Here is a 24,869-nt window from a genome sequence, read left to right as displayed (position 1 = left end):
GCGAATTGTTTGTTGTACTATCTCAGAGATGCAATAGTTGACAATGCAATTTAGTACCTTCATGATCTGAAAAGAGTTTAGGTGATTTTATAATCTGTCATCTCATTGGAGGAAGAAGAATAGTTGATTAGCATTAACAATTGGGTAATCAAAGCAATTGAAATCATATTCCTAATTTCGCATCCATTGTTAAACCCTTTTTATTTATTGTTTTGCTTGTTGTGTTTTCTGCAATTTAATTTTAAAAACCAATTTTTATTGTCGCCAAATAGAAATATAAATCCAATTTGATTAGTACTTAGCTGCAATTCCCTTGGGTTCGACCTCACCTGTGTGAGTTACTACTTGTATGATACGTGCACTTGCGTGTAATAAAATATCGCAACAAATCCCTAAACCGCTAATCATACTTAGTTACACTATTTTGGCCAAACAACTCGATTAGCGAGTTTAGCACTATTTACAAGGCACATCGTAACGGTCCCTGGAGTTGGGGCGTTACAACGCTCCTCATCAGATGTCCCACCCTGACGAGTCACAAGACTACGAAGGTGGAACGAAGTACGAGGAGGACTATTACGAGGAAGAGGAGGGGAATGCGGGGGAATACCATGACAAAGCTGAGGATCCCGAGATCCCAGGAGTAGACCCCAACCAGGAGGATCTGGAGGTGACTAGACTTAGGCAGCAAGTCCTGGACCACGAAGCCAGGATTGCTGAGCAGGCGGAGGCATCTCGGCGGATGCAAGAGTCCCTCCAAACCCTAGAGGCATTCATAGCCGCACAGGGTCCAGCGACCAATCTCCCAGCTGGCCCGCCTCCTGGAGCAAACTTAACATACTTGACTTATTCTTGTATCAAATCCGACAATTTGTGTGTAGGCTGGTAAAGTGTATGTAGCCATATTTGCTCCTCACTGAACGTTTATCTCTAAAATGTTATCTTTATAGATGTAGTATTTAAACATTGATATGGCACGTGCACCTAACAGGATGCAATCCACGTACAATGAAGCACAATTTGCCTTTTCTACTGAAAGTGGTAGATTAATCGCACTAGCTACTTTACTCCTTTCATCCAATAAAAATAGTTTCTCATTTATGCAATATATAACACTAACCCCTTCCAATGTGCTCCGGTAGAATGGCCTAAATAAATGTCAATGTTTGTGATTTAATTTTAAAAAAAGTATGTAATTCACAAACATGTACGGTTCAATTATGTATGAAGACATCTTTAAAATTCATCTAACCTTCACATGTCTGGATATTTGTGTCATTCGTTTCACTAACATTACACATTGCTTCAACTTTTTTTATCAAGGGTCGGGCACCGATTGATTTTAGAAGTTTTGTTACCATTGAAATCCCATTGCGGAAGCTCATAACTTGTTATTACTACTTGCCTTCTTCCTTCTATCCAACATATTGGAGAACAATATCCCAAGGTTTCTAGTCCCATGCCTACATCCCACAATATTCAAGTATCGCCATATCGAAGATCAAATATTTCAATGCAATGACCCAACTATTTCTAAGACCTTGGACCATTAAAACTACTAGACATAGCTACTATTTTGATACAATCATAAGAAATAACATATCTTTATTGAAAACCCAAAATAGTGTACCAATACAAAATAAAGTAAAAATATATAATAAAATGTGATATGGTATGGGATCCCATTTTTTACAAAAAATAAAACATAACTTTAAATACTAGTTGCGGAATTACATCAAACATATAATTCAAAAGACTAAAACAAAATAAATAACATCGTCCTCGATCGACACGCAGTCCATTGAATCCATTCATCCTCAACACACAAGCCAAGCTGCCAAGAATCCTTCCGCCTTCTATAATTATTTTCCTGCATCACACTAAAAATAAAGGAGTGAGCCTAATGCACTGCAAGGAAAATCTACTAACAATCATACAACATAAATAATAAACATATACTATAAAACATATGACTATAAACATATATCACATAAGACTACAATATTAATGGCCATTATAAATTATTGGGACTTATTAGCTAAGCAAGTCATATGCCCATAAATTTGTGGGGCTTGCTAGCTAAGCAAGTCATATGCCCAATATAACTTCTTGGGGCTTCCTTATCTAAGCAATTCATTTGCCCAATCATCCATTCTTGGGGCTTGTTATCTTAACAAGTCATATGCCCAATCATAGATTCTCGGGGCTTGCTTATCTAAGCAAGTCATGTGCCCAAGTGACTGAAAACATATTCTTGGGGCTTGTTGTTTAAACAAGTCATATGCCCAAGGACTATAAAACATATAACATAACCTATATCATATCATAACATAAACATATCATATCATAATATATAAGCACATAAAATCTATCATATTTTCCTTACCAAAATTCGGGATATTTGGGAACAAGAGCAGGATTAGAACACTCCAATAAACCAACAGTAAAAATGGTGAGAATCTAAAGAAAAAGAGATGAAAAGGACACTAAACCATCCCAGAAGAAACTTACCAAGAAGAACCTTAAGTTTCAAGAACTTAAATACCTAATCAAAAATCAATAACAAGAGTTAGGATCTGAATAAAAGAAAACTAAAGAACCATATAGAACTGAACTTAGGAATATGAATACCTTGAATGACCTTATGGATTGGTCTAAACTTCAATACTGAAATCACATTATTTCTCACTTCCCAAGTGTTTGTAAAAGTTTAGAATGATAAACGAGTGTATCTCTATAGTAACACTAGCACCTTGGAGGCTCTGATCAAATGCTTGAAGAATGAAGAAAATGGCTGAGCACTAGGTCCTATTTATAGAGTTCAAGGAGTGAAACTAACCCCTTTTAATTTGAATAAATAGATGATTATAAAATGAAAAAGATTTGAATTTTCATTCAACTGATGCCCAGAACTTGGTCAAAATCGTTCAAAGGCGGGTCTAAGTGGTTAATGTAACGCCCCAACTCCTGGGACAGTTACGGTGTGCCTTGTAAATAGTGCTAAACTCGCTAATCGAGTCATTTGGCCAAAATCGTGAACTAAGTACAATTAGCGGTTTAGGGATTAAAAACTTTGGTTAAGATGTAACATTTCACTAGAACGTTTAACATATACATTGGGATCCCAAAAATATAATTTCAGAGTTTATTACAGAAAATATTTACAACAGGCCGTTCTAAGCGGCAAAACAGGGTTCAACCCTAGTTCCACTTTAAACCTCGGCCGTGGCAGACGAGCAGCTGCATATGTACACGTCATCACCTAAGCTCTCCAACTCAAGGATGGTCCAGCTTCCTTTTGCCTTTACCTGCACCACGTAGCACCCGTGAGCCAAAGCCCAGCAAGAAAACATAATACATCATGATATAATATCAACAATAACCAAAGTAACCATTCAGAACCAACGGTCCATACAGGTAGGGGACAATAGCCAAAAGTCACAGTAATGAGCATCGCTCCCTCTAGCCATGTGACGATAGGGTCACCAGGGCTCAACTGATAAGTGGTTCTTTCATAAGCTTGGTTAGGACAGGTGCAAGGTGATTTGTCACCAACATAACCTCCCTCACGACTCTAGAGTCGAAACTATGGACAACGTCCCTTAGCCTTGTGACAAACAGTCACCGGGGTCATATACCTTGGCTATAGTCATCTGGTCGTAGACCAGGCAAGCGCTTATAGTTCTCATTGACCTTCCGATCGGTCCAGCACTAATACCCCATATGATTCATTCAATGCCGACCTCGATTAGATCTAATCTTTATTTGGCTCGGCGTTTACAACGCACTGCCACCTCTGACCCTTGGGTCGGTAAAACACGACCAGCGCTCAGCCCGTGGTGAACTTAACTAATAAGTCACAGCTTCACAGACGGATCTGACACCATTGTCGATTCTGACTAATAAGTCAGTGCCATACACAGGTAAGCCATGCCACCAAACATATATCACATGTCCAATATCCATAAACAAGGTATTCAACATGCTTACTTAACAGATATTAGTACAATTAGGACTACGCGTTAACATAGAGGCTCAAGCTCTGAATGATATCACACCCAATATGCAAAGCATGTCCTAATCACATGTTTCCCATGCATCATATGCAATATATCCCACAATCCAACATGCACCAATAACAGCCATGCATGTCACGTTAACAGTCAACCAACATGCATCAAGAATAGCCATGCATGTCATACATAATAATCAACTGACATGCATCAAGAATAATCATGCATGTCATACTCAATAATCAACCAACATGCATCATAATAGCCATGCATGTCTCATACACACAGGGTGCAGTTTTCTTACCTCAAATCCGAGCTAGAACCAATATAAGAACGACCCTTGAGAACGGTCAACCTTTAAGCCCTTAGCGGTCACCTAATCATAACCAAATATGGAACACCATCAATAACATGATAACCAAAGGTTTTCAAACCAATATCTAGCCTCCAAGAGATCAATCCAAACTAATCCAAGTAGTAGGGACACTCCCGAGGCCCATAGCTAAGTTCCCGGGGTCAAAACGAGCAAACGGGGTGAAAACAGGGCAAGGGATGCGGCCCTAGCACCTTGGGCCGCGGCGCCCAGCGAAACAGAAATGCCACCTGCTAACTCGAGCTAGGGCCGCGGCGCCCAACCCAGAACCATTCTCCCACGTGTTTTCAACACTTCAAAGTCCCCAAAAACACACCTAAACATTCCCCAATCATCAAAACAAATTTCCCAAGCTTCCCAATACCTCAAAACCCTCAAAACCCAAGGTTCAAACAAATCGAAAACTCAACGATTCACAAAATCAATTCAAAGCTTAGAAACTCGAAATGACTCAGAACTTAAACTTCAATTACCTTTGATTGGGTTGTTTTCCGTCAAATCCTTCGGCTAAGAAGCTTCTATTCTTTCCTAGGATCGCTATGCCTCGACCCTCGCTTGATTCTGACTCCTAGAACTCAAGATATCTTCGAAAACGCTCAAACGGTAAAACGGACCGTCGAGAGAGAGAACGAGAGGTTTCCTAACATACGTTCTTATCTGACAAGCTACTTCAAGCTTAAGTAACCTCAAATAAAACCTAGTGCTCGGGGTCCCGAAAACACCCCCGGGGTCATTATAGTCAAAACTTCCAGAATTCCATCCTGATCTCAAATACTCCCAACCCATCACCAAATAAACATTTCTAATACCCCGAAATTGACCCCGTTATGACAAAACCGCTAATCCATTATATATGACCGTCTCATGTCGAATAGCTCGAATATATCTCCATAATAATAAAATCTCATTCACAATTTTCAATATGCACCCAATTTACAAATATGCCCTTAACAGGCCAAATTACCAAAATGCCCTCATAACTAAAAATACTCCCATATGCATGCATTTACCATCATATAATAATATAATCCACATAACCATGCATATAATCATTAATTACTATAATAAATCAATTATGGCCCTCTCGGCCTCCTAATCAAGGTCCTAAACCTTATTAGGAAATTTGGGGCATTACAGTTAAGGCTATTTTTAAAATTCAAAAAGTCAAACTTTCAAAAATATACACAAAGGGCAATATATCGCCCCCCTATAGGCGATATATCGGCTCTACTCTAATCCCGAGCCCCTGTTCGTACTTTTGTGCAAAGTCGACGGATTTTCCGTATCTTCCGTAGGCGATATATCGGCCCCTAAGTTGCGATATATCGGCATACGTAGATATATTAAACAAGTATTTGTACTTTTTCAGCATAATTTGAATTGGATAAACAGCTTTGTCTGAGTCATAATACGGCCCTAACAGTTGCTGGAAGGTTCTAGAGCTTCTAGATCTTTCTTTTATTAAAACTATTCATTAAAATACTTAATTCCTTAATAATCATGATTATGACAAGTGCCATGATCTTATTGGCTCTATCTAAACCTTAGGTTATAATAAATATATATCTATGACCAGCAAAATTAATCAAACCTTTTGTTATAATTAATATTCTTAAACTATAGGTTAAACTTATGAAATCCATAACTGTTGCTATGAGTTTCCAACTAAGTCCCGACTTGAACCAAAATCCACGGCAACTAACATACTACTAACTAATACTAATAACTACCATCTAGCTAGCTAAGTAAACATTTTGGGACTCTACATTCAAGGTGGCTTTCTTTATTATTCTCGTATAAAAGAAAAGGACCACATGGGACGTGGTAGTGGTAAGCAAGTTATGTATTAGTATAATTTTGATGGCTGAGGTAGGTATGTATGTAGCTTGAGAAAAATGATTTGTCATCATAATCCCAGGTTGCAAACCCTCCTTGATTGTTGTATCCTTTTGTAAAAATTGAAATAATTTTGTGTGTGTTCGCATCCCCTAGCATTCTTGTAGTAGGCTTCATATCATTCCAAATCATAGATGGAAGAATCTCATTTGGGATATATGTTTGACACAACTACAAGATATGTTGATAATGTGTTAAAATATAGTGACAACAAGCAATAAGTAATGAATTTTTTTTCTTTCTAAATAACGTGATTTTAGAGGTAAGTCTACTATGGCTAACCTGATTGTCTGTAATTGAGTATTTGCCGCACCTCCTTCATCAAATGTTAGTATGGCATGATTCCAAACATGATCACAAAATATTCTCGTTCTTGCTTAGGTAATTTGTAGGGGGCGGGCAACATGAAACCGTTTCGAAAGTGACACATGTTTAAGTAGATGTCGAGGTATCTTATTCTGTAAGGGGTCATAAGCGGAGATTGTGTTGGTTATTTGATGTATTCGGTCAATTGGAACGATGTTTAATTTTTTTTTTTTTTTTGTATTAATTCTTATTCAAATGAAATTATTCTTGCCTGCAACAAACACAATATACATGGCATATAATTATTTAGACTAATATGAACAAGTAATACTGAAAATAAGTAACATTGTTCCAGAAACTGAAGTCATAATTGGAAACATTTAACGATTGTTAATATGTGTAGTCATTATTATTTGACAAGTTTACAATACTAAGTACATAAGTGAATCATTTATTTTTTGAAGAATTGATATGGTCAAATTTTCCAAATTTTGAAATCAAATTTCAAGCATTTTATCAAATTACTAACTAGTAATGGAATATGAATTCAATATGTTTGTAAGGTATGAGTTCCAATTTTTTTAATGAGTATATATCCCACATCTTTTTTGAATTACTAAGTACAGTGGAGAATGAGCTTAGCATGTTTTAGAGTATAAGTGGTACATCAATTTTCATTTGTTATACATTTAATGTACAGAATTGTATTTAGAATTTATATTCATAAAAATAACTTACCATAATATAATGATTCCTTACTTGATAGACACTGTCCCCATTACAAAGGATTCATACTTTTATAATCCATTTCTATCGAAAAAGAAAGCATTTACACTAGTTCCCATACATTGGATAGTTACTAAATATTATGTTTGTTACAACTTGTATTTTCTAAATTACACTTGCCAGTACTAGTTGACATTCGAGGCAACTTCAAAATCTTCAAATAGAGAGATGTTCCAGCAATCTTCATTACCTCCCAACGCAGCACAACCCTCCTCCTCATTTCCCTCTGATCCTTTAGAGTTGTTGGATGATTCCTTCTGCTTCCCTTTTTTAGGGCATGTTGACTTATTGTGTCCAGACTTTCCACAAATGGTACACTTACACCTTTGTTTGAAAGGGTCCCCACACATTTTTGCAGTTCCTTGCTTTTTGTGAAGTATGGGTAGTGTAGCATAGATTTTTTATTTTTTTTTGCGATCCACCATCATTTTTCATAGGTTGTGTGGCACCATTTTCCATATGGTCATGAAGTGTTGCATAGAGGTTGTTTAGTTGGGACATAGCTATTTCATATGTCAATCTGGCCCTGGACACCAAATATGCTATGTCATTCATCTTGCTACTAACTTGTCCAAACCTTGCTTTCTCGTCAGAGCAAGTATAGTCGAACGTAGTAATAGGTTGAGCATGGCTCTAAATATTGTTACGTGCTTTTACTGTCCACCAAGTAAGTATAAGGCCTCTAGGCATGTTTTTTTACATGCATGTACTTCATTGTTGCAAATATATGATGACAAAGGATACCAAAAGATTGGAAATATTGACATTCACAATTAATGTCCTCACCGTTAGGCACCACATAAACCTTCCTCCTCACCCCAAAATAAGGGTATTTATGGGCCTCCACTATCGTGCCATCCTTCGTTGCAATTATGTTTCAAATGAAGTTATTTTCCTCTTTCTCAATTTGCTCTCTAATTTTGAAAAATATATTCCTAGTGAATAGTTTAGCAACCTCCTCCTCAATGTTTGGCATGTTTTTCATCTTCAATTATGGGCTGGTGTGAATGGTGTTGTGCTCATCTTTTTCCTCCCGTTGTCGAATCCAAGATAGTTGCCCTAAAGAACTCATACAACTTCATTGTCTTGTTCACATTTTTTTTCAACAAAGTGTTAATACCTTCACTTTGCTGAGTCGTTGTCATACCACAAAAGAAGTTCCCTCTCAAGAAAGTTTTTGCCCAAGTATGACGCCTTTCATACAAACTTCTTTCATATTTAGTGTCCTTTATACCAAATCTCATTACGACATCATTCCATCTTTCTTCAAGCTCCCCTTAAGAATAGTATCGATGTACAAATTTAGTCAATTATTTTGCCCATGTCATGTCCTTCATATTTCTTATTGCATTTAGGGGTGAACATTTGACCCGAAAAACCCGCAAACCCGCCCAACCAGCAACCCGAAAACCCATTTTTTGGGAAAACCCGTCGAATTCGGGTTAAATCCGACTCGAACCAGAAAAAAGTCGGGTCGGTTTCGGGTTTTAAATCTTTTAATCTCGAGTTCGGGTTCAAACCCGAAATCCGAAAAAAAAATATGGTATTTTTTTAAAATATGGTATTTTTTAAAAAATGGTATTTTTATAAAATTTGGCTTTTTGGCCCAAAGCCCAATAGTCCCAGGCCAACCAGAAATCAAACCCGAAATCTAAAAACAATGGTATTTTTGAACAAAAGTGTAAAAAAATGGTATTTTTGCAAAAATTGGTTTTTCGGCCCAAAACCCAATAGGCCCAGCCCGACCCGAAATCAAACCCGAAACCTCACAAAAACCTGAATTTTTTGGATCGGTTTCGGTACTATTTTTCTCCACCCGAAACCTGCAAAACCCGAATCCGATGCACCCGAAACTCAAAAATTTGACCCGTGTGCATCCCTAATTACATTGTTATAGAGATGCCAATAGCATAACCTGTGCACAACATTTGGCATAACCTCAAGAATTGCTTCCTTGATTTCTACATCACCATCAATTACTACCGTCTTCGATAACACCCCATTCATTTCACTAATGAATGCTTTTGTTGCCCATCTGTAGTTTTTAGTATCTTCATTAGCCAGGATCCTAGAGGTAAATTTCTGTAGTGATTATTAATCCCCACCCAAATAAGGAGAGGCTTCCCATAGCAATTTGTTTTGTAAGTCGAGTCAAATGCAATAACATGACCAAAAGTTACATAGCCCACTTTCGATCATGAGTCAACCCAAAATACATTCAATAACTGGTTCCCTACATCATACAAGTATTCACCAAAAAAAATTGGGTCATGATCGGCTTTGTGCTCCAAATATCCAATAGCGCGACTAGCATCGGAGCTGCTAAACTGATTCCTTGAACCGCTACCAATTTTATTGTACAAATCCTTCACTGTGAATGGGATTGTTTCATAACTCCCAACTTGGTCCGCCATGTATGACATTATGTGACACGTTCGAACATCAGATGCTTTCATTGATGTTGCCTTTGCTAGATATCCCAGAGTTAGGACTCGATTAGATCTAAGGAATTGTAAATGAGGCCCTTCTGCCCAGCGATGTGTATGCTCGTGGAAAAATTCACGGCATACATACTTGGAACTTCGTTTGTTGAAAATAACACGAAATTTAGCATTGCACCCCACCCTAGTTTCAGCCTTGGGCTATCTTTTACCGTCAATCCTTGACATGTGATCTTTAGACCTCCTCCCCTCCTGAGAGCACATCCATTCTCTCTCCTGTATTTATAATTTACAATTTTTCCTAAGATGACCCTTCTGAAGGCTGAATCCCATTACACTTGTGTACTGATTTATAAATTCGTCATCCATTTCAAGAGTGTTAAATTTGTGACCCACCATGTCAACTTTTTCCAACACAAATGGATTTATGAAGATCCAAAATCTAGCAAAGTTTGTTGAATTATCATTCCCATGATTAAAGTCGAAGAAATTGTGATTTGGAGTGTCTCCGATTGTAGGGTCATTACTATTCTTCATCGGTCTTTCTAACACAACTTGTTCGATAATATCTACTTCATCTTTCTCTCCTTCATTGGTACGAGCTTCATCATCTATCTCTCCATGATCATTATGAAAATCATCTTCCATCCTAGTAATTTAATCTAGCGTCGGTTAGTGTGTTTCATGCACACAGGAAACTACGACTTATGTGAAAGATAAAAAACAGACGATTGAAATTACATGGTAAATTGTACATTTTGTATCTGATTCTGTAATGAAAAGGTTTAAACTTGATTAACTTTATACACATATTATCATGAAATGAATATCAGTATTAATAATTTTTCAAGTCTTGTTTGGAGTATGTCTAATTAAACAAGCCTATTATAAATCTTAAATGGGGTCACATTAAAGAAGAGTATAATGACAAAAAAGTAGAAACAAAGACATTATTTTATCTTAATTCACCCATTATTCATTTCTTAATTTGTAATTATATATTATTCTAATTGATTGTAATTATTGTTCAGTTTTTTAAAGAAAAAAAACAAACTAACCAATTTTGTTTCTAATTTTGATAAAATTAACAAAAATGTACGCTTTTTTTCTTGCATTTCAAAAATTAACAAAAATGTGTCAAATAACAATTGTTGTGATTATTTTTATGAAATTTATCATACACTAAAATTTTCATATGTCATGAGGCAACGCATATATAACAACATAAATAAAGGTATGAATACATATCATTAATTATATTGGAATAAATGAAAACTAAAAGATTAGCTATTGTAAAATCTTTTATTGGCATATTTGATAAAATTGACAAAATTAATTATGGAATGTATTTTCGAAATATATTGAGTGGTATTTTCAAAATGGGTAGTTTCCTGTTTTGTAATATTTTGTGGTGAATTTCGAAAATGGGTAGTTTCCTGTTTTGTTGTGATATGTTTTCTATAATCAGATTATTCTATATATGATTATAAAATAAATATATAATTTCCTATAAAAGAATATCCTTTCTTGAAATTAGTTTATATGGAAATTATTAGTGTTTATTTTTATTTGTTGATCTGATTTGGTTGCCCAGAAATCGTGTACAGCTTGCAGTGATAATGTATATATTGTTTCCTTATTTATTTAAGGAAATTGGGTTGAAAAACTATCCAGGTTCAATGAATCTGTTTGAACGGATTGCCAGTCTGTTTGAACAGATTCTGACTTTCCTGTTTCGGAAGATTTTCCATTTATTGGCTGTTTGATTTCTGATTTGTTTTCCACGACCTAAAGGGATTCTAAAAAGTATATAATCATCCTTAGGTCGCTGGTTTTTGATCATCTCTCTTTGTGTATTATTTTCCAAATATTTTTCAAGTTTTAGAGAGACTTTTTATTATGTGAAGAACTTGAGTCCAGCAAGTTCTTAGTGGTTTATTCCAGTGTACTTCTGTATTGTTTTCTTTGTGTTAATTGTGCAGGTTGAACACACTTGGACATTGGTCATCAAGCTTCGGGAGAAGTCTTGTTCGTGAGTCACTTTTCGGGAGGAAAAGTGCAAGTGTTATGATTTGAAGGGAGTTCAAGATCTTAGCACTTCAGAAATTTGATTAGGAGTTTAGATTACAACAATTGCGACAAATTCAAGAGGGAGTCTTTATTTGTATAAGTCAATTTGGTTTTGTAATCATTTAGATATTCTTCTAATAAATTTCATTCTCTGGGCGTGGCCTCGTGGACTAGTAGCAATCTGCAAAGATTGCTGATACCACGTAAAAATTCGTGTGTTCTTTACTTTATGTTCGTTTTTATCTTCTGGTCATAAACTGTTTAAACATATCTGGTTTCTGTTCAAACAGTCTTTGTATTTGTTTAAACATTTCTGTAATAGTTCAACAATTAATTATTTAATTTGAATAATTAAGTTGGTAATCATAAAAAATGGAATTTCAATTGGTATCAGAGCGGTTCACTAAACTCTTAGTGAGATCTTGTGTTTTTTTTTTCCGTTTGATTTGTTTTGTGTGAAATGTCTTTCTTTGCAGAAGGTAGTTCGGTGTCTCGACCTCCATTACTTAATGACTCAAACTATCCATATTGGAATGTTAGGATGAGAGCTTTCATAAAAGCTCAAGATGAGAAAGCATGGAGAGCAATTTTTTTTGGATGGTCACCTACCGAAAAAGGTGAAGATGGAGGCACAAAGGTAAAATCTGAACTTGTTTGGGATACATAAGAAGAAAAATTATCCAGTTATAATAATAAAGCTCTTCACGCCATTTTCAATGGTGTTGGAGAAAGTTTTATTAAACTTGTTTCCACATGTGTCTCGGCTAAAGATGCTTGGACAATTCTTCAAAATCAGTTTGAAGGAACTGTAGATGTCAAAAGATCTAGATTTATTATGTTACAAACTAGGTTTGATGACCTTAGGATGTCTGATTCTGAAACACTTTCTGAATTTTATGAGAGATTATCTGATATTTCTAATGAGTATTTCGCACTTGGTGAGAAACTTGATGATTCTGTTCTTGTTAGAAAAATCGTTCGAGTTCTTCCTGACAGGTTCAATGTTAAGCTCACTGCTATGGAAGAGGCAAAAAACTTCAGTACTATGAAAGTAGAAGAATTGATGGGGTCACTTCGTACCTTTGAGTTAAATCAAAAGATTCGTTAAAAAGACAAGCCAAGTACTTCCAAAGAGAAAGAGAAGACCATAGCTTTCAAAAGTACTGAAAAAGAAGCATCAGATGATGAAGATGGTGATAATGAAATGGCAATGCTTGCAAAGAATTTTCAAAAATATATGAAAATGATAGGAAATAAGAAGTTCAATGGCAAGCCGTCAAAAGGTAATCATTCTTCTCTTAATCATTTTCAAACTAATAAAAAGGGTATTCAGTGCAGGGAATGTGATGGATTTGGCCACATCCAGTCTGAATGTGCAAACACCTTGAAAAAGAACAAAAAATGTATGATTACTACTTGGAGTGATAATGACTCAGAAAGTAGTGAAGATGAGGAAGGTAATGTCGCTTTCACTTCTATTTTACCTGTTTCTAAATCTGAAAATAAAAAAATTGTTTGTTTGAATAATGTTTCAAAAGATGAAGAAAATTCTGATAGTGATGAATCTGAATTGAATGATGAGTCTTTGAGTGAATCTTACAAAAAGATGTATGGTTCTTGGGTGAAAGTATGTTCTGAAAATCGGTCATTGGTAAGCAAAAATAAAGAATTATCCTTTGAAATTAAACAACTTACTGACTTAAACGAAAATTTTGAAAAAGAAATAATTTAAAAAAATGTTGAAATTAATAAATTGTCTAAAGATTTGGATACTCTTGAGAAAAATGTTAGAATGCTTAACCCCGGTTCAACTGTTTTTGAGAATATACAAAATGCAGGTCAAAGAAGTCATGTGGGAATTGGGGCTTCAAGTTCTCAAAAATCAAAGAAAACTGTCTTTATCTCGGCTAGGATGCTATCGTCTGATGTTCCTATGTCATCCTCATTGAAATATGTTGTTCCAACAGAAAGGACACAGTCAGCAGGTAAATCCAATGGTAAGTTTGAAAAATTCATTCCAATCTGTCATTTTTGTGGTAGGAAGGGTCATATTCGACCTAAGTGTTTTACTCTTATGAATTTTTCCAAAAATGAATATTTTGAGAAATTCAATTATTTTGATAATTTCAAAAGAGTAAAAAATAATAAAAATATTCAATCAAGGAAAATATGGATAAAAAAGAATAATTGTTTTGCTGGTTTTACTAGTAAATATGATAGATCTGGTTCTTCATATTTTTGGTATTTTGACAGTGGTTGGTCAAGACATATGACAGGTGACAGGTCTATTCTTACAAACATAAAACCTATGCATTGTGGATCTGTTACTTTTGGGAATGGAATTGAAGGTAATGTTCTTGGAATGGGTACTCTTAACTTTGAAGGGTTACCTAAAATCAAAAGAGTGTTACTTGTGGAAGGACTTAAAGCTAACTTGCTTAGCATAAGTCAAATTTGTGATCAAGGTTATACTGTTAACTTTGATAAAGAGAATTGTTTTGTTTTAAACAAGAATGGTGAGAATGTTCTTGAAGGTTTTAGATCTAATGACAATTGCTATACTCTTTTGCCTTCTATTATGTGTCAATCTGTTGTGAGAAATAACACTGATGTGTGGCATGCTAAACTTGGTCACATAAATTTCAAAGCCTTGAAAAAATTGTCACATGCTGGGATTGTTCGTGGTTTACCTAAGCTAGGTAAAGAATCTGATGGTAAGTGCAAGAGTTGTCAACTTGGCAAGCAATTAAAAATTACACATAAAAGTGTTTCTGACATAAACACTTCGATAGTTTTAGAATTGCTTCACATGGATATTATGGGTCCAATTCAAATTGAGAGTTTAAATGGGAAAAGGTATATTTTTGTTTGTGTGGATGATTTTTCTAGATATACTTGGGTGGATTTCTTGAAAGAAAAATCTGATACTTTTGATGCATTTAAAACTCTTTGCTTGAAATTAAAAGTTGAAAAAGATTGCAACATTGGAAAAATTGTTCGTATAAGAAGTGATCATGGTAAAGAGTTTGAGAATTCTGTCTATGATGATTTTTGTAAGTCTGCAGGTATTTCTCATGAGTTTTCAGCTCCCAAAACTCCTCAACAGAATGGAGTTGTAGAAAGGAAAAACCGCACTCTTCAAGAAATGGCTAGAGTGATGCTAAATAGCAAAAAATTGACCAAACGGTTATGGACAGAAGCAATTAACACTGCTTGCTATATCATAAACCGTGTTTTTCTCCGTCCAGGTACATCTAAAACATCTTATGAAATTTGGAAAGGTAAGAAACCAAGTGTGGCTTATTTTCATGTTTTTGGATGTGTTGTTACATTTTGAGAGATAGAGAAAATCTTGGTAAGTTTGATGCTAAGAGTGATGAAGGTGTTTTTATTGGATACTCCACTAACAGTAGGGCTTATCGTGTGTATAACATGAGAACCCAAACTGTAATGGAGTCGGCTAACGTTGTTATTGATGATGCCAGGGATTTTTCTGAGTTTTCTACTGAGGAAGAAATTGATAGGTTTATTGATGAACCTACTGAAAAACACGAAGAAGTTTCTGTCAGTGATACTACTGTTGCAACGTCTGGTCCATCTGTTCCAACAGATCGCGAATCCGATGAAACAGATGCTGGACAGACAAAAAAGAAATTTCCAGATATTATTTTGGATGAAGTCCAAAAGGAGCCATCAACCAGAGTTAAGTTAAATCATCCAACAGATTTAATACTTGGAAATCCAAAAGACAGTATGGTAACACGAACAAGGTTTAGTAATGTTGTTCAATTTGTTTGTTTCTTATCTCTAATTGAGCCTAAAAATGTGAAAGAAGCTTTAACTGATGAAAATTGGATTAAAGCTATGCAGGAGGAATTGGAACATTTTTTTAGAAACAAAGTGTGGATTCTTGTGCCAAGACCGTTAAATACCAATATTATTGGTACAAAATGGATTTTCAAGAATAAATCTGATGAATTTGGTACAATTGTGCGAAATAAAGCAAGATTAGTGGCACAAGGGTACACACAAGTGGAAGGAATAGACTTTGATGAAACATTTTCACCTGTTGCAAGACCTGAATCAATTATATTATTATTGTCTATTGCTTGTTTGATTGGTTTCAGGTTGTTCCAAATGGATGTCAAATCCGCATTTCTCAATGGGATCTTGAATGAAGAGGTATATGTTGAACAACCCAAAGGGTTTGAAGATCCTCATGCACCTGATCATGTTTACAAATTGGAGAAAGCTCTTTATGGTTTGAAGCAAGCCCCTCGGGCTTGGTATGAGAGACTCACTCAATTTCTTGTTTCTCATGGATACAAAAGGGGTGGAGTAGATAAAACTTTATTTATCAAAAATATTAAATCTAACATAATTATTGCTCAGATTTATGTTGATGATATTGTGTTTGGTTCTACTTCTGACAATGAGGTGCAGGTATTTGTGAAACAAATGAAAGAGGAATTTGAAATGAGCATGGTGGGAGAATTGACTTATTTCTTAGGTTTTCAAGTCAAGCAGTTAGATGAAGGCACATTTGTTTCTCAAAGCAAATATGCTAAGAACCTGGTCAAAAAATTTGGACTTGAAAGTTCAAAGATTGCCAAAACACCAATGGGAACGACTGTGAAGCTATCCAAAGATGAAAATGGTGTCAAAGTTGATCCTACACTGTATAGGAGCATGATTGGTAGTCTTCTTTATCTCACTGCTAGTCGACCTGATTTAAGTTATAGTGTTAGTGTGTGTGCCAGGTACCAAGGAAATCCCATGGAGTCTCATGTTACAGCTGTCAAAAGAATCATTCGATATGTTCATGGGACTGCTGATTATGGTATTTGGTATTCAAAAGAAACTAACCCTAATCTAGTGTGTTTTAGTGATGTTGATTGGGGAGGTAACACTGATGACAAAAAAAGCACTAGTGGAGGATGTTTCTTCTTGGGAAACAATCTAGTCTCTTGGCACAACAAGAAACAGAATTATATTTCTCTCTCAACAGCTGAGGCCGAATACATTGCAGCGGGAAGTTGTTGTGCACAACTTTTGTGGATGAAGCAAATAATGATGGATTATGGGTTTGATCTTGACACTTTAACTATTTTTTGTGATAATACAAGTGCAATTAATATTTCAAAAAATCATGTGCAACATTCTCGTACTAAACATATTGATATTCGTCATCATTTCATAAGAGAATTAGTTGAAAATAAAGTTCTTGTCTTGGAATATATTGAAACACATAAACAAATTGCAGATATTTTCACTAAAGCTCTTGATTCGGTTTGCTTTGATTTCCTCCAAAAATCTTTGGGGGTTTGTTCTCTTTAAATTTTCTTGTTATGGTGTTGTTCGCTTTATCTAATGTGTGTTATTTTTTGTTAAGAAAATTGTCAATCAATTTGAAAATTTTGTTGTGTGTCAAGCTGGATAATCTGTCTTGTGTTTATGAATCTTTGGTTGTATATTCTTGAGAGAAATTTAATCAATTCCTCCTAGGCATATTCGAGTAAATTAATCAATGTTTAATGTTTGAGCTTCCTTTTTTGTAGCATTGTTTCAAGTTCCTGTGAAAGAATAGAGCTACCTACATTAGTGTGTGAAATCCGTCTTTTGAGTAAGTTGGAACTTTGTAATTCAGAGTTATGAAGATGATACGCTACCATAGAAAAGGGCTACCACTGGTGTAGTGTGACAGCGTCTTCATGGGTTACAATTATTTTTAATTTCGAAAAAGACTTATTTGTCATTGGGCAATGTTCCCTTGCATACACTATCACACACGTATGCTTGAAACAATGCAATAAAAAATTGTACACAGGTTATAAAAAAAAAATGTGTGTGTAAGTCTCATACATGTTGATCGATTCACTTAAGAATATGTGCTTGTGACTGAATTGTGGCTTATTTCTCTCGAATATTCTTTCTAATTTTTTATTTTCACAAGTGTTCTTATCCATGGTATACACTAACACTTATTTTCATTTGCTTGATTTTATTCTTATCAGGATGACTCACATTGATCAAAGCAGAATTTTTTTTTTTTGGGGTTGAGTTTTTATTTTTGTGCATATATAAAAAAATGAAAATAAAAAGAATAATAAAAAAAAAATTGACAAGGAAATTCATGGTGGACCGAATCATTGTGGTAATTATGTGAAATTATGCATTTATTTTGTGTGATTTAATATATTCTTTGTCTCCAAGGAATTTATTTTGTCCTATTTCTTAATTTGGAATATCATGATTTGTATCTTTATTGTTTTGTACCTTGTTTAGAATTGTTTTTTTAAAAAAAAAAAGGAAAAAGGACAATAGGAAGACCGTGTGGGGTTATTTTTTCTGGTTACCTTTTTTGGATTGGGGATATCTTCTATTTTCCTTTATAAAATACAAAAAAAAAAAGGGTAAGTTTTATGTAGATCGTGTGTCTTCAAGATTGTTTCCTTTTCTTGTTTAATTAAAACAATCTTTTTAATAAAAAAAAAAAAAAGGGAAACCTCATTTTGCCGTGAGTGTCCAAATTGGGTAAGTGTTGTCCTTAAAAAGCTTGTCTTTGCCCTTTTTCTTCTCACCCACGATCTCTCTAAGTCACTTCTTCTTCTTCTTATTTTTTTTCTCTCTCATTGTTTTTGTAAGTGTTTGCTACATTTTAGAGAAGGAAAAATGGTGAAAACTCGTGGATCTTCCTCTAAGAAGACCCCTGCTATTCAATCTCTAATGTTTGCCTCAGATGACATTCCTCCTGAATTCTCATCTGTTCCCCCAGATTCAGGGACTGTTGCTACAGAACTAGTTGTTGTTCGAGCCTCACTTGTTTCTTTGGCTTCTTTGAAAGACACAAAGGGGTAGAGTAGATACTTCCAAAAACCTGTTTGTTTGTTGTTTTGTTTAACTCTGGACCTTCTTATTTTGAGGGGGAGTTAAGTCTAGTTTATTTACATGTTTGTTATAAGTTAATGCATGTTTGCAGGGGGAGTTCTTTCTCTTTACTTATCACTAACATTTGTGTTGCAGGTTTTTGAATTAATTTTGTCTATCAAATTGCCAAAGGGGGAGATTGTAAAATCTTTTATTGGCATATTTGATAAAATTGACAAAATTAATTATGGAATGTATTTTCGAAATATATTGAGTGGTATTTTCAAAATGGGTAGTTTCCTGTTTTGTAATATTTTGTGATGAATTTCGAAAATGGATAGTTTCCTGTTTTGTTGTGATATGTTTTCTATAATCAGATTATTCTATATATGATTATAAAATAAATATATAATTTCCTATAAAAGAATATCCTTTCTTGAAATTAGTTTATATGGAAATTATTAGTGTTTATTTTTATTTGTTGATCTGATTTGGTTGCCCAGAAATCGTCTACAGCTTGCAGTGATAATGTATATATTGTTTCCTTATTTATTTAAGGAAACTGGGTTGAAAAACTGTCCAGGTTCAATGAATCTGTTTGAACGGATTGCCAGTCTGTTTGAACAGATTATGACTTTCCTGTTTCGGAAGATTTTCCATTTATTGGTTGTTTGATTTCTGATTTGTTTTCCACGACCTAAAGGGATTCTAAAAAGTATATAATCATCCTTAGGTCGCTGGTTTTTGATCATCTCTCTTGGTGTATTATTTTCCAAATATTTTTCAAGTTTTAGAGAGACTTTTTATTATGTAAAGAACTTGAGTCCAGCAAGTTCTTAGTGGTTTATTACAGTGTACTTCTGTATTGTTTTCTTTGTGTTAATTGTGTAGGTTGAACACACTTGGACATTGGTCATCAAGCTTCGGGAGAAGTCTTGTTCGTGAGTCACTTTTCGGGAGGAAAAGTGCAAGTGTTATGATTTGAAGGGAGTTCAAGATCTTAGCACTTCAGAAATTTGATTGGGAGTTTAGATTACAATAGTTGCGACAAATTCAAGAGGGAGCCTTTATTTGTATAAGTCAATTTGGTTTTGTAATCATTTAGACATTCTTCTAATAAATTTCATTCTCTGGGCGTGGCCTCGTGGACTAGTAGCAATCTGCAAAGATTGCTGATACCACGTAAAAATTCGTGTGTTCTTTGCTTTATGTTCGTTTTTATCTTCTGGTCACAAACTGTTTAAACATATCTGGTTTCTGTTCAAACAATCTTTGTATCTGTTTAAACATTTCTGTAACAGTTCAACAATTAATTATTTAATTTGAATAATTAAGTTGGTAATCATAAAAAACGGAATTTCAGCTATAAACATCTCTAAATAATAATCCATTCACTTTATGGTTGTTATAAGTTATGTTTAGGGTACCTCCAATGAATGGTAAACAAAATGACCTTAGTAATGTAAAAATCATGAAAGGTTACCTATTGGAGCCACGTGGACGATCCCTACCCTTAAACAACAGCTTCCACCCCCAATAACAACAGCTATATGCTTAAGAAAATTGGGCTTCTCAAATTGTTTGGCATCAGTGAAAATCCTTTTCATACTACTTAAATAGTTGTCTCTGTCAATAGATTATGACCCAAACAAATTTCGCTAGCGTCATACTCCTCCATCAGAGACAGGGGAAAGAGGAAGTGCATTTAATGTAAAGTTACACATAGTCAAATTGGTTCTTCCTCAATTCTCTCAGTATATTTTTCGTAGGTTTTGCAATATATTATTCAAAAGCAAAGCCGAAAAATCTTTGCACCATATAAGTTGTGATTTGCCCGTCCCACCTTTTTCCCTGAAAACTCTGACATGAGGATAATGAAGGACCTCCTCACCCCCGAAAGGTCACTGCAAAAATACTTGCCAGTAGATAGGATATCATGGCTTGTTGTGGTTGTCTAAAATGTTTCTTCCTTTTCTGTCACCATATTTGAATGTCTATTACTTTGTTACAACCTACCAACAATTATTTTGGTTCAAATGAAATTTACTTTATTCAATGGTTATAATAAATATCTTAATTCAGAATGGTTAAAGAAACCACTCTTGCACAGGTAAACCTAAACAATGGACATATAACTTAACCAACCAATGAAACGAGGTACGTAAACAGATATCTAACATTTTTTCCTCTCGAAGGCCAGCTCTATATTAACAAGGGAAGTGAAAGCCCATATTCTCTAAAGGATCGATTGCTCTAACGTGTATACTTGAATATTAAATTTCCTTAACACCCCTTGAGAAGGAGCACATGTTTGCAGCAGTTGGCTATTATATGATATAGCAACTGAGAAAGGCCATGCATGGCATTTCTAATATCATCTCAGGTAGATACTACGGTGCCCCAATAGTATTTAATGTAGTCTGAGCTTGTTATAATACCAAGCAAATGAATAGAATGAGGTTGGAAAATTATGAGACAAATATAATTTTATCCGTCGGAAATTAATTAGGAAGACCATAATTGGTAGACACTGAGAGTTGAATTTGAAAAAACTAAATCAATGTGTTAGATTTAAATGAAATGTTATTAAAACTATTACAACTGATAGTGTTTCTCAAGTGGTATTGACATGCTTTCTGTTGTCATAAGCCACTCCTACGTAAACCAAAAGCAATTTCTGAACTCTCTTTCCAAAGAATACATTCAACTACATATATATTTCCCTACATCCCTCCCTACACACTTCCTTCCAATCCCCGACAACTTAACTCGGGGTCCCTACTAACCACATCAGAAGTAGGACATACAAAATCATAATCGTGACACGTACATATATGAAGAAAATTTCGGCATTTTGTTTTATTTAAGTGATTTTGTACAAGTGACAAGTAGAATTTATAATAAATATTTTAAACATACATCGTCTTTGGTATGAACCTTGTTATGTCGTGGCCCAATTAATTTTTCCAACGTTGACTACAATAAATGTGAACGAATTTTAATTCTTATAACGATATAAAAAATCATATTAATAAATGTGACACGTTCCCAACAATTGTTCAATTTAATAGTTTTATTAAAGTTTGAAATTTTTTCAAAACCTATGCCTCACTTTAATGCTTAATGTCATTTAATATTCAGTTATACTAACCAATAAGTGAAAATTACTGAAGTTTTTAATTATCAGTTTAATTGTGTGTCCACTCATTTCTTTGATAAGTGGTTGATTTAATATAGTCAAAGGTAATTGAATTGGACATATAAAGAACCTCTTAACTATGGTTTGGTCATTGGTTGATTAATCATACATAGTAATCAAAATGTTGAAACGTGTTGGGTCACATAGTTATTCTTCCTTTGAGAATGGGGTACCCTAACTTTAGTTACCTTTCACTTTTCTCAATGATTATATAAGGTTAGGGGAGAGTTTTGGAAACCATTTTAACTTCCATACATAAAATTTGTGACTAAACCTTCGTGTTCATATACTACTACTGTCTTATTTTTAAACACTGGTTACCCAACTCAACAAAATAAGGGTCTAAAAAATTAATATACATTACACGCACTATTCACGATGTCTTAACTTAGCCTCCATTTTTAACTCAAATTTAGTTTAAATTGTGTAGAGGGTATAATTGTAAACATATCAATTCCTTACCACTTTCGGAGACGTACTGCCTACACTATAAATGCACGAGGGTTAATCATATCTATAACAATTAGTCTCTACTAGTAATCTACTAGGTTTGCTACTTGCCTTAAAAAAATTCTACTTTCTTCCCTTTTTTCGGATATCCTAATCGAATGACGATGAGTGACAAAACTGTGTCTCAGGAGGACCCACAACCCGAACGTACGAAGTCGGACGAGTTGCTGCCGAATCAAGGAGTCGTCGATGATACAACCAATGATCTAGATGTTTTGTTTGGTTTACCAGTTATCACACCACCTTCTCTAAATGTTTAAATTGTCAACATATCTTCATCTTCATCGGACGGAACCACCAGCAGAGGAAGTACTCTAACGGCACGTCAAAGGGCACCCATGACTATGTCACAGTTTGAAAATCATGAAAGAAAATTGCTGGAAAAGATCAACCATTGGATGACCCGAACAGCTGGTGCACGGTCGAGGATAGACATCAACGGCTTTTTTGTTGCATCTTTGAGGGACATGCATCACGCCATGCGTATGGCAGTTATTTCTGCTAAGTATCTTCGTCGCCACTTTAGGTTTAGGGCACTTTAATATATTGATCTTAATCGTGGTTGTCTTTGGAGTCACTATCTTCTCTTTTCTTTATATTAGCTTGTCTTATGTGAACCCTACTTTTTGTATCAACCTTCTTCTCTGTATGTTTTTATTATGTGGGTTTAGTCCATTGGTACGTGATTGGGGTTATTATATTCTCCTCCCCTTTTGTGTCTATCATAGTATGTGCCACATTCCAGGGTAATTAGTATGGTTTATGTTTACCAAAGTTTGGTGAATTTGATCGTGAAAAACAACTACTTGCGAATGCTGACTTATGATTCCACATACTATTTACTTCAAATCAATGAAACTAGTTATGTAGCGTCCTCCTAATCCAGGGTCATTACACTGTGTACTTTAAATTGTGTCAGACTTGCTAATCAAGTCATTTGGCTTAAAATGTGCAACTATGGTTAATGACAAGGGTTAGGGTTAAAAATTTTGGTCAAAGAAACCGTTGATTTTTATTTAAAAAGTTTCATACATTCGTGGGATCCCAAAATATTACATCCAAATTCTTAAAGAGGTATAGGTATTACAACCCTAGTTCCTCTGAGATATCCTCGGTTGTGGTGGTCGAGTAACCGCATATGTACACGCCGCAACTGAAGCTCTCCAACTCATGCCTGGTCAATCTTTCCCTTCCCCTTACCTGCACCACAAAGCACTCGTGAGCCAAGGCTTAGCAAGAAAACTATACATGTGCATAAACAGAACATTACATATTCCCAGATACTTATTTAGCATGTCCAGCAATAATAACCTACACATACAGTCATTCAGTTACAAACAAATGGTCATTGGACCAATTTGGGGCCGCTTCCCTAAACAGTTGACCGTAGATCCAACCCCAGGGCCTATGCCCTAGCTATGTGACCATAGAGTCATTGGGGCCCTCACCCTTAGCTTTGAGTAACTAGCCATAGAGCTAGCCCAACACCTTTGGTTTTTCAACGAGCATATGATCAGCCAATGTAATAATACATTGTTGATTTAGGCCTAAGCCTTTCGACCAGCGCGCAGTTTTGCCATCCTTAACTAATAAGTCAAGCCCTAATCCGGGTATTCAATCTTCAAATCAGAAACAGATGTGAATAGGCATATCCCAACAAAACTAGCACACATGCATGTTAATCACATAACACCATCGAGTAACAGTACTCATAATACTAATCATACCTATTTAACGGGGCCTCAGGCCCTATGTAGAGTCCAAGAACTTTACTTAGCTAAGTTAGATAGTAGTATAATAGTAATAATAGTATTATCTTTATGACTGTGGATTTTTGGTTCAGACCGGGATTTATTTGGACACTCATAGTAGTACTTGTAGATTTTCTAAGTTTAACCTATAGTTTAGGAATATTAATTTTAACCTAAGGTTTGATTAATATGACTGATATTGAGGATAATATTTATTATACTATAAGGTTTAGATAAGAACCAATTAGATAATATCACATGTTATGTATGGGTTTATTAATGATTAAGTATTTTGAGGATTAAATTTATTAAGGTTAAAATTTGAATACTCCAAGGTCAATCAGCAGCTTTGAAAACGTTAAAGGGCTTAGTCAAGGCTGTTTACTCAATTCAAATTAAGCTAAAAATGTGTAATTTCATGTTTAAATATTTAGCGTATGCCGATATATCGCAGTTATAGGGGGCGATATATCGCAGCACGAAGATACGAAAAACACGAAACGTTGCACGATTGCCTTGGGCATACTGGCCCAGGTGATATATCGCCTACAGGGAGCGATATATCGCCTCCCTCAGCATATTTTGAAAGTTTTCAAAAATGTTTTTCATTCAAACCTTCAACCTCTTGATAAGTCCAGCACCTTTCTGAACGAGTCT

The sequence above is a fragment of the Humulus lupulus genome, chromosome 9 (genome assembly GCF_963169125.1).
Source record: "Humulus lupulus chromosome 9, drHumLupu1.1, whole genome shotgun sequence".
Lineage (NCBI taxonomy): Eukaryota > Viridiplantae > Streptophyta > Magnoliopsida > Rosales > Cannabaceae > Humulus > Humulus lupulus.
Note: the sequence above shows the minus strand (reverse complement) of the source record.